At 35.9% G+C, this 12,664-nt stretch overlaps 1 protein-coding gene across 3 annotated transcripts in view; it reads left to right on the top strand.

Annotated features, from left to right (window-relative positions):
• Positions 1-12,664, top strand: part of LOC113231190 (long-chain-fatty-acid--CoA ligase 5) — a 62,013-nt gene that overhangs the window by 17,943 nt on the left and 31,406 nt on the right. The window contains exon 1 of one of the 3 annotated variants that reach the window (XM_026465375.1): positions 7,630-7,788. The exons of 1 other annotated variant lie outside the window; for it this stretch is intronic. The gene's annotated coding sequence lies outside the window, so the exon portion shown is untranslated. Of the gene's footprint in view, positions 1-7,629; positions 7,789-12,664 lie in introns of those variants that run through there. One more of the 3 variants, XM_026465378.1, reaches the window with a different exon arrangement.

Here is a 12,664-nt window from a genome sequence, read left to right as displayed (position 1 = left end):
CGATGAATATGTTGTTAGTGGTTGTGGAACGAGGGAAAAACTGAAAAACTCATTATTGACCTACCAAGAAAAGATTCTAAATAAATGTATCTTCTAAAGTATCATAATACTTTAGAAGATACAATTACATATTATTGAGTACTAATTACTATAACTAATTTTCATTTTTACTTAACATATATTATTGGGTCAGATATAAAATACATTGAGGCAAAATCGAGGTCGCAAGCAAATGTTTTATCATAGATTTCCCTTTGCCTATGCATCACGTGTCTACTGTGTAATTTTCCACCAGCGGAGTGCCAATTAAGATACAACTAATTGTTTATATCATAATGACAAATGCGGTATCTAAACGAATATTGGAACCGTTTCAATGTAGCAAGTGAATAAAGTTTGATGAAGGCGTGACAGTTGACTTTGTTATCTAAGTCTAATAATTGTACTATTTGGCCCAAGGCAAAGATTTTTAAATGACGTCTTGAATGAAAGGGAGAGGTCGTAACGAATAAAATAGTATAAAGAAATATAATTAATATAAAACACTTCCTATACAAGACTGTGAGCTTTCCTATACAAGACTATGAGCTGCGTCGCGGGTGCATTGGACACAGACATAGAGAACTACAAATTACACCCAAACTCACGAGAGAAATACATGTAGGCCATACAAACATTTCTCCCGGCCGGCGGAAATCGAACCTATGCCCTCTGCGTGGCAATCCGGTATGGTAACCGTTCGGCTACGGAGGCAGTAAAAATAAAATTGTACAGGCACATGGGACTTGTCAATTTATGTCTCAGGATGATGGACGCGGTGGTAGTGCCCCTCAAATCTTTGATATTTAAATCTCTCAGCGGCACTGCAACTGATAGGACCTGCCGGACCGGCGTGTCGCTTACCACCAGTCGCACGACTGATTCGTCCCGTCATTTGATATCTTAAAAAAGAAAAAAAACCCAAAAGGGCCTATATACAATATTCTTAGAAGTTTAGAAGTAGATAAAGGCGTTGATTTAAGGGCACGCCCTCTCGTTTCCAGAACTTTGATGGGAGTGACGACGAATCGATCCAACGTTAGAATAGTGAAGGAAGGGAATTCGAGAACGATTCAAAATTTTAAAAGTGGCCAGGAACCAGTAAAGAGGGTGATAAAAAGATTGGATGGCGATGAAGGATGAAGGTCAGTCACAAATGTGACGAATGCATTCTCGCAGTCGAAATAATCAGGTAGATACCTCATTTTTGGCAAGCTGGCGGTCTAAAGCTTTTGCGGATCTTACCATCCGTCTTTTGTTACGATACTGAGTAACACTTCACTTAATATCAAACTGAACAAGACTGGTAAGGTTCCCCATCTCAGAAAAGTCATCGTTAAAATGAAACTTGATAAAGCATTTTATCAAATCATGAATTCATATGTTTATGATGCGGATGCACTTTTGTATCATGTCAAGATACAATCCATGTAAACGTCGCTACAACCTTGGTGAACGCGTTAAAAAAAATACGTTGTGTTGGTGAGAAATAAGTGTTTAAAGAGGCTAGTTTATGGAAAAGTTTGCGACTTACACGTTATGTGTAATGTTAAGTTAACAAAGCAAAAATCTTTAAATATTTTTCTCGAAACTGGTTCTTCTTTGTAAATACATAATGTACAGCTATCTTGACCATCCTATATCTATGATCTTGACAGCCTGGAATAAAATTTGTAGTCGAAAATTATTTCTGCTTGTATTCTTTCTATGTGCAAGATTTAAAGTCTAGAGAACTTTACTTATCTATTTCTATCTATATCTTATTTCAGTATCTGAATCATTGTCATATGATCCATATACTGAAAATCAAGCCTCACTAAAGCTCTGTCAACCGCATATTATGTAAATGTTAATTAGCTTTAGGGGTGTATTATTAACTTTAGGATAAGAAAATGTAACTAACATTGACTATGATCCCAGTTGGTCGAAATAAAGATGTTTGAATTTGAATTATCACTTGTAATGTAAAGCCGACATAACAATTGCTTTTAACAATTAGTTTATGTTAACCAATTAATAATGTAATGTGCCACGCAATCAAACTAGGGAATTCCGTGTACTATGAGAACCAGAGCAACAGAATGCATTCCGGTCACCAATATAAAACAAAACCACGTCACAAATTGATCTTACTGGAATCAAAACCCAGGTCCTCCTCATCGAGTGCCCACAGTGCAAACCGTTGTGTCACCGAAGGTAGAAAGTAGATATCTATAGAAGGATTAACCTTTAATAGTTGCTCTTTCGTTGATGTCGCACTCTACAAAATTTATCAAATATCAATCAAATATCTATCGGACATTATGAAACGGAATATGGCCATAGGCTTGTGACTGTACCTAGGTAGCCCAGTGCAAAAGTGGGCCAAGTTTGCCTGCCTATGTGCTCGCCGAGCAAAGCTTTAAGCTCGACCGGTTGGGAGTACGTTGACCCCACAACCTACTGTCTCACCCCGCATTTCGCCATTTCAGTAATAATACGCCAAGTTTTAGAGCTATCCTCAGTTCAGTTGTATAGGTAAGAGAGAGCTGGCTGACTCATGGTATTTATTTGTAGATACATTCACCAACACATCTATGTATATTCAGAGAGAAAAGTTGAATTTTCATAGGCCAAGATTGAAAGCAGAAGTGTTTTGAATTTTTAATATTAGATACCGATTTTTCCTTTTCACATATAGTTTTTTATATGCAGTACAAGTGGACCGATCGAAACCGAATGTACCGGGGTTTGTAGGGTGTAATCAACATTAAGCCTGATGAACAGAAACTTTAAGCAATGATGTAGGAACATCGAAAACTAACATACCTCGGCGAACATTAAAGCAGCGTTCCACTAAATAAGGCAAGTCCATAACTCAAGGAAGACGTTGCTGACTTGTTTATATCCAAAGTATGTCCATTAAAATGTCAGGAGTGATATCTCGACATCAACTGGAATGTGGCCAATCATGATATGACGAGTCTACTAGAAATGGCGACTGCATTTTGCATTCTCTGCCCGCACGTAGCAACGAGCAAGTTCAAGGCTGGTCGTATCTCGCTTCCCATTGCTACTATTCCTGTTCACACGGTGCATTAATTTTCTATTAGCTCTAACTTTGGTATGGAACCCTAGTATCTCATGTTTGTATTAGATTAAACTATTCCATTAAATAAAATATTAGTGTTTATTCCTCATGTGTCAATATTTATTAAAGACTTACCCAGTTCATGTTTATCGTGGTTCTAAGTTTCGTAAATTAATTTGCTTTCGCAATATTATACTTAAATTTGTTATATGGATGAAGAGTAATCCTGCATTGCATGTGCAAGCGCATTAATTCTGCTCACAAACGCGACTACCACCATTGTCTATCACTCCACTGAGGGTCGAGGACCTCATAAAGGATTAATGACACTATTGTAGGGGTTACAGTCTTCTTTTTTTTTTTATCCCAGCCACCTGCGGGTGCATAATGCGATTTGCAAGGCGTGAGAGCGAGAGTTTTATAGGTTTTGTAACTGTTGCAAAAAGGTTAAGCTGGTGAGACTTTTTTATTGATATTTGTTTCTTATATACCGACCACGTTACGTCTTGCTATATCCATACATATACTATGATTTATATTCAACTCTGTGCTGCTTACGATAATACGGTTCAAAGTCCAACCAAAGTGTAAATTTAACCTACTGTTGATTGTACCTATAACTTTTGCGTATTTAAAGATTTGTTTGGTACTTAATGCATTCTTATGCGTTAGTCTATCGACTTAATTGAAAAGCCATAGTTTACATTGTTTATAACGAAACATCGACATTTCAGGGCAAAAAGGTGTACAATCCAAAGTACAGTTTGCAAGGTGAGTGAATGTTATTATAATATATGTATATTTACAGTTATTTTGGTTTGTATCCTTTTTAATTAACTGACTTCAAAAAAAGGAGTATTTTTTGTATGTTACGCGATAGCTCCAGGCATTTGTGAACCGATTTTGATGATTGTTTTTTGTTGGAAAAAGTGTACCTCAGTATTGGTCCCATTTAAATTTGAAGGAAATTTTTCACCTCTAAAGGTGGCAAACTAGGGGATGAATCCGATTTCGCGCACTTTTCGGTAACCGATTTCAATAAAACTTGGCAAATAGATGTAATTCTCGTTAATGTAATTGTCGTTTTTTATATAAAAAAGTTATTATTTTCACGAAAAATATTTCTTGGACTTAATAGATGGAAAGAGCCAAAAAAAATAAGGCAATTATATCAATGGAATTTTTGATAAAATTGACTTTTACACCTTTTCTTCCCCGAAGTATCGATATGGCAAATTTTCATAGACTGTATACAACACAAAGTTTCTTGCGTCATTGACAGCGAAGTGCAAAATTAGCATAGTGCATCCGCAAACTGTTTGTTCATTGCATCTCGTCCCATGAAAACGTTCCCACCGACCAATCATGGCACGCTATTTTAGTTAACAGTCTTTGTACTTTATTACATTGTGTGCAGATGGAATACTGGCAACATTTAATTAGCTATTGTGCAAATTTTGACTTGTATTTCTAAAATTATTAATAACATTGACTCAACCCTACAGAATGTAAAAAGACTGTTAAATCCTGGCTTAAGAATGACTTATGATAACGCAGAAGGCTGGCTAGAAGTTATTTCATAATTATATAACATTTCGACGATATCTGTGGTCAAGTAGTTTGCACAGCGGTTTTCATGGTGGCACAATCTCTGAGGTCCTGGGTTCGATCTCCGGCCGGGCCAATGTAGAAACTAATTAATCCATATTTTCTCGGATCCGGGTTTGTGGTACTTTCGTTGTTTCCGATTTCCATAACACAAGTGTTTTAGTTACTTACTCCGGCATCAGAGTAAGTAACTTAGTCAGTTTTGTAATATGTATTTATTTATATTATATAACTCATATTTAGTATATTTAGTAGCTGTAGCGCTCCTTGTGAAAGAGTTCGTCCAGGACAGAACTGCCACCTTACCTATTTCTGCCACGAAGCAGTAATGTGAGCATTACTGCGTTCCGGTTTCGAAGGGTAAGGGAGCTGGTGAAATTACACGCACAAGGGACTTGTCAATTTATGTCTCAGGGCGCAGTGGCACTGCCCCTTGAATCTTTGTGATTTAAAGCTCTGAGTGGCACTGCAGCTGTTAGGAATGGGCTTGTCGCTTGCCACCAGGTCGCGTCACTTAATATTAAAAAAAATATATAACTATAAAAAATATATAAATTGATTTTGAATTTGAATTACGCATCGCAATTAAAGTATATTAGAGTTTTAAGATTTAATTGTATGGCTTTATGAAGGTTGTATAATATAACTAAGGTTCCATGTTTTCACTGTTTATGATATTATCATAGCTTCCTTTACATTTGTTTTACTTGTATTAAGTTAAGTTACAATGAAATAAATTTATTTTTATCTTTAGCCTGAACATTTGTGATCTTTTGACTGAGAATAATTCTATCGTTTGTCTGCAAATATTAATATTGTACACATCTAAAACAGATGTGTATAATATTTAATATTTTTGTAACACCAATGGATTTTTTTAGTCAATTTTATAATTTGAATCGGTGTGAAAAAAAAATCATTAAAAAACCTGATATTCAGGAAGTGGCAAAAACGTGCTTGTTCCCTAGACACTTTAGATGTGTGTATTTCTAATTGAAGTCTCCTCAGAAAGACATTTTTGATTATGAGCTGGCAATGATTTGTTTCTGTAATTCGTTTCATTATAATACGTCTTAAATTTGTCTATTTGACAGCCCGGTAATGAAATGTGGCGTAGGTGTGTTCAATTTGCAGTCATCATCATCAATCCATTTATAAGTCCCACTTCTGGGTACAGGTCTCCTCTTGGGCGAGCGTTGGATCCATAGTCCGCCACGCTGGCCTAATGCGGATTGGGGACTTCACACATTTTTCGAGAGTGGTGAACATTTTTCGACATGGTAAATTGCAAATTAAATTTCGCACATATATTCCGAAAATTCAGAGGTGCGAGTCCGGATTCGAACCAACAGTCTTTGCTTGAGAGGCTGTAGGTGTAATCTCAGTACAGAGTATATACTTTTAAACTTTTACGTTGCATTGTACTAACATTTGGAAACGGGCATAAACGCGTTTACATACGAATAGGTATTAGTCAGCCCGTGACCACGGCCAGTGCAACCTGGCCGAAACGTCGGGAAACTAGGTAGGTGTGAAAAATACCTTTTCGTATGTAAACGCGTTTATTCCCTTTTCTAAATCTCAATACAGAGTACTAAAAAAACTGACCTCAAAAATCATTCATCCCCTAGTTTGCCACTCTTGAGGTTGGAATATTTTCTTCAAATTTAAATGGGACCACTACTGAGGTACCCTCTTTCCAGCTAGAAAAGAATTATCAAAATTGAACCGATTTTGAATGGACTTATCGCGTAACATACATAAAAAAAAATAACATACAGTCGAATAGAGAACCTCAATTTTTTTTTAAGTCTGTTAAGAAGGATATAATGTTTATGACACGTGTTATGAAAAGTGCCTTTTATGAAAGGATTTTTTCATTCCTAGGTATATCATGTAATTTGCATCGTCTATCAAATGTAACTTCTGAATATGATCTCAGATTACGTAATAATTACTTCGCATAGTAGTACATGATAATATAAAACTATAAACTCAAGTAGTTTACATTATAAATCGTACCCTAGGTGTAATAAGTACACACCTGCAAAATGAAAACTTTTCAGGAGAAAAGTTTAAATATTCTATGAATGATATTAGTCGGTAATTTTATTATGTTTAAATAGGAATTATAAAATTTCACACAATTATACGTAAGTTATATTATGTATTTTGTCTTTTTTTATGACTTTATTGTGATAAAAGCACTTTCTTTATTATACTAAAGGTACTCGTAGATTATTATACCAAAATTACTAAACTGGATTATGGAATTCTGTTGAAAAATCACTTTGTCATTTTGTACGATTAGATAGCTGCAGTTGCAAATAGTTCCCGACTTTAAGATTGCAGCAAGCTGTGGTTTATGGGCAGTGAAAACAATTCGGGGCGCAGTTAAACAGGTTCCGTACTGGCGGCGCAATGGATTTATTGTGCACAGAAACGGACCAAAGCTTATTTATCTAGCCTACTTCAAAGTGCCTAGCATTTATCTTAACTATTCTATCTTGACATGTTATAACGTCGCCGTTTGAGCTTGCAATCATGTATTGATCTTAATGCATAAAGGTTCCATTTAATTTGCTCAGTAGTTATTTTAAAAAACTCAAAATTAAAATCATAAATAAATTGGAGTAAAGATAGATAGATTGAGATAGTGCAATTGCCCGGGAGGTAATGACTCCGAGGATAATCGATTGGAAGAAAAAAAATCCAACAAGACGTTAATGGCTCTCCTTTGCTGAGGATGTTACTCATAAAACAACCGTAAGCCTCGGTGAGAGTCAGAGACCAAAACAACGAGTGCTTACCGTTGTCCGTGCTGGCCTCAAAAGAGAGAGGCTAGGCTTGAAGCTCGGGGGAGGCATGGAAGGCAGGCTGCAGCTACATGGAGGCGCATTGTCACACCGGACGGCCGTCGCATCGGCCGCGCGTATAGACCTGCGTACGCGCACCACGCGATAACAAAACACGATAGCGCACCGCCCGCCGCGCATCGCCTAGCACGAAAACTGCATCGGCACGATAGTAGTGACGAACGCGACAAACAATAACAAAAAATTGTTTTGAGTGTTAGTTTTTACTATTTAAAAAAGATACTCGACTGTCGTAAAGATTGTTCGATGTACAGCGTTTCTGTGTAATTTCGCGAAGTTTCTGCTCGTAACTTTAAACATGTCATTGTTTAGAACAGTAATATTAGGGGTTAAAGTATGAAATTGCCGTTTTATTGCAATAGGTTCTTTGAATTTTCATAGAATCTTCATGGTTTGAGGTTTTCGAATGAAACTTTTATCAAATGGTTTCTGTGATTTTTTTTTTTAAATTTGAAACATTTGAATATCGACTTTCAATTGTTTTTGTTATTCAATTTAGACAAGAAAGATGGATACTGCGAAAATTCGAGTGATTTTTGAATACGAGTTCCGACGCGGAACTAACGCGGCAGAAACAGCCCGCAATATCAATGCTGCGTTTGGAGAGGGGTCTACTAATGAACGCACCGTGCGATTTTGGTTTAAACGCTTTCGTGATGGAAATTTCGACTTAAAGAACGAGCCACGAGGAAGACCGCCCACACAGGTGAATAACGATGAATTAAGAGAGATAGTGGAAGCCAATCCTAGTCAAACTACCCAGGAATTAGCGGCATGGTTTAACGTTACCTTACCCACAATATTGCCTCACTTGCGTCAAATCAATAAAATAAAAAAATACGAAAAATGGGTGCCTCATGATTTGACTGATCTGCAGAAAGAAACGCGTGTTGAAACTTGTGTTGCCTTGTTGAACCGGTACAGAAATGAAGGAATATTGGATCGAATTGTAACATGTGATGAAAAGTGGATTCTTTATGATAACCGGAAAAGAAAAATGCAATGGCTGACCCCAGGTCAAATGCCACAACAGTGTCCTAAAGCAAAACTTACCAATAAAAAGGTAATGGTAACTGTATGGTGGTCTCAGCATGGTGTTATTCACTGTAGTTTTCTCCGATCTGGTCAAGCAATAACGGCAGATGTCTATTGTGCCGAACTCCGAACCATGTTGACAAAACTAGCAGTAAAACAGCCCCGACTCATGAATCGATCTTCACCATTATTGCTCCACGACAACGCGAGACCTCACACAGCACGAGAAACCATTTTGACCCTTCAGGAACTGCAGTTAGAAACCATTCGTCATCCTCCGTATTCACCAGACCTTGCTCCAACGGACTACCATTTTTTTCGTGATTTGGACAATTATCTACGTGACAAGAAGTATTCTTCCCAGGAGGCAGTACAAAATGCTTTCACACAGTTTGTGCTGTCTAGATCGTCGGAGTTCTATCGCAAAGGCATTAATAACCTTCCCATTAGATGGCAGCAATGTATAGATAATAATGGCAACTATTTTGATTAAATAAATTTGTTAAAAATTTAAAAAATAAACAATTTAGATTTTCAGTACAAATCGGCAATTTCATACTTTAACCCCTATTATTAAAAAGTTTCACACATTATGAGACTTATTGTGGTAATCCACATTACCTCGCTTAACAACATCGTGTGAATTCTGTAAATATGCACTTTGTGCCGTGCCAGTGATTTTTCATAATACACTTGTTTAAATTTAAATATTCATTTTAATTCGGTACGTTTGTTTAGATACCATTATCTAAACAAAGGTACCAAATTAAAATATTATTATATAGCATTGCTAACCCATTAACACTATTTTCTAATGAGGGTCATTTGCTACTTCTGTAAGATGGTCTTAAGTCATCAATTGGTAGTAAACTAAATATTTTAAATGGCCTATAAAATGATCTAGTCTGAAGTAGTGCAGTACAAGAATGCAATCGTGCCCATGGTAATCACGACTCTCAGTACATTATGGTAAGAAATTTGATAACCATTATGCGTTTGTAGGTCACACCGCTACTTTATGAAGGCATCTTTGTTCACAGCCTTATTATTTCGACTACCTATTTCTTTTGACCGTACGATGGAGAAATTCTAGTTGTTAACCATAATTAGGATGAAAGAGATTCCCTGAATATTTTAATTAGCAATTAATCTCATCATACGTTGGCATAGGAAACTGTAGAGAAGTCCAATTTAACATATAAATTGTCTAAATATAAGTGAGATGATGCCATGCGGTATTGCACAATTGTAACAATTTGTGCTGATTTCCTATCATGGCCTTGACTCCTGGGGTGTAATTATTGACTCCAATCATACTTATCGTTTACGTCCAATTTATCTTAATTAAGAATACTTCCTAGTTAAACTAAAGATGCATTATAAATATGATCTGTTTTCCATACAAATATTGTGTATATTTTTGCTAAATCAGCGTAAACGTCTTGCACCTTGCTTTACCGGCTTGGTGTCTGAATTGAACATTGTCTATATTGTCATCTACAAGTTAACTTTAAAGATACAGTCCATTAAGTAGTTTTTGTAAGTACAGCCGATCAATCAGTTCCCTTTCTTGTTTGACCTTGACATGAATGGATGCCCTTAAACTTTAAATCTCGAACCGCCTTTGATCGATGGCGTCGTGAGTCATTGCATTTTGATATTGAAATTGTAATGAAAGTTCCTGTTACCTGGTGAATTGTCATGTGGCGGTGATGAGATATAATCTGAAACACTGCTTGACTTTACTGATAATTGGATATAACCATTATGATAAAGTTTTCAGTACCTCTTTGCGTTTAGTATTCCACAGTCTCTATTATAATTATTATAATTGTTGCATCTTGGAAATGAAAGTTATACTCATATTTAAAAAGTTTGTATACCATATTTTAGTCTATCAGTACAAGGAAGACAACCAAACGAGCCAATATGCCTAATCATAGCTGCATTGTACCTTATCTCGGAAACATTCATATGCAATGCAGGTTCTTACTGTTGAAGTGGTTTCCACACGTTGCATCTCTATTTTACTCGGACTCGGGATTTCCTCAAGGTGTCTCTTTCTTTATAGTGTTTCCAATTTAATCATTATTTCTTTCCAAGGAACTACCTTACAGTATACAAGCATAGTATAGATAATAGTCTAAAAATTACGTATTTAGTTTATCTAAATTGATTTTGTTAATGTATTTCTTCTATGCGCGTATATTAACACGTCTGCCTTTAAATGAAATATCACAACATAGTCCACACTAGGTGTTTGACCAATTCCAAGAAACAACCAATAGATTATGAAATACAAACAAAACAAAGTTCTAGCAATCAGTAAGGCCATGTTGTCGACTCAAGTCCATTGCGATGTGGACGTCACAATAAACAGCATTCATTACCGTCTTGCTAGAGTGAGCACAAATTCTTAATACGATTTTTAGCATACCTTTGTATAGGTATCACATTAACTTAGATAAGTAGCTAATGCAGTGCTAGCTTTAGATCCAGAAAACATAATTAATGCATTGCCGCTTATTTCTCTTTTCATAGGTAGGGTAGTACACTCATATATGTAAGAAGAGAATCGTCTCGTGTTTTCCTTGTTTGGGCGTATTTTCTATATTTTGTATTTCGGTCATGAATGCAAGACATGTTCATTCATATATTTTGTTATGATTTTCTACATACACATACGTAGATTCAAAATTCTAAAATCTTTTAATTTGATTGTTTCAGTCCCAAGGGCTTGGATCCTATAAGTCTCCTTATATGTGTGTTATAAGCAAATTCGTGAAAATTGATTATTGGTAAATAGATAAATCGCGCATGCATACGTGACTCACTGCCCGTAGGTGTCTTATTTCGTATGCGCGAGCGCAACGCCTAGGAAATGCATTTGTATAATAATAGTTATGGAGGCACTGTCGGTTCCAGAAATTAGGTGGATAACGTAGAACATTATATCAAGGTGGTAATATGACTCGTATTATTTATACCGACGTTAGATAAATGCGGTAAGCAGAAATATCGTCATCAGTGATACATGATACTTTATACACATAGTCATCAATGATACATGATACATTATGCAGATTGTACGTTAATATTTTTCCTCCTTTTATCAACTTTATTGACTTCATTTGAAATACACTATTAAGTCCCGACTTAATAGTGTATAAAAACATATTTTATTTACCTCGACGTTTTGGACGTGTTGCAACGTCCATGGCCTCGAAGGAACTTCCCTTCTTCCCAGTCCTACGTTTAAGTCCCAAATTTAAAATCTAATAATGTATGAAAATGGTGAAAGTTTAAATAGATGTATTTATTGTGCTATTCAGTAACTGTATTAGTTTTTAATTGCCACTATCTATATTTGTCCAGTAAGATGTTAGATAATAAATCGAATTTGTTTTTGGTTGCTTATGTAAAAACGACAGTGTTTTCAATCATAAATTCCTAACTTTGTTTCTTATACCAGATATTGAAGTGAGTAATCGTTTTCACGTTAATCGTGCGCCGTGGTTTCGCGAATACAATGGTAATAGTGCAATTTGCATTGGAACACTTGAAATTATGCAAACGGTAACGATAATGAGTAGTAACAACACGCTTTTCTACAAGGATGTTGTTTACTTTCGCTTAGTTCTGTCCCTGGATCATATTCTCACGAAATATGTAAAACCATTTGAATCTTTTTTGTAGACAAGAGGTTTTACGATAACTTTCTGGTACGGTATAAAAAATCCAATTAAACATTTATTGCTCCTCGAATGAGACCCATAATCCTCGTAATCTTTATTTAATTACACACTAACCTATAACAACACCACAGGTTGTTACCAATCTTTTATTATGGTGATAATTCACCAAACTGACGCTTTGGCAACCGCAACAAAACCTAACTGGAGATCGTTGTCTCGTTTATCATATCACTTTCAATTAACGGTATATTTTATTATATCGGAGTTACTATAAAGTAATTAAAACGGTCCAACATGACCGCAAATCTCTTTTTAACTGTAAGTGAGGAAAAAATTGGCAA

Source organism: Hyposmocoma kahamanoa, unplaced genomic scaffold, assembly GCF_003589595.1.
Source record: "Hyposmocoma kahamanoa isolate Upper Pololo Valley unplaced genomic scaffold, ASM358959v1 65, whole genome shotgun sequence".
In the NCBI taxonomy this organism is placed as follows: domain Eukaryota; kingdom Metazoa; phylum Arthropoda; class Insecta; order Lepidoptera; family Cosmopterigidae; genus Hyposmocoma; species Hyposmocoma kahamanoa.
This window is presented reverse-complemented; position numbering and strand designations above follow the sequence as displayed.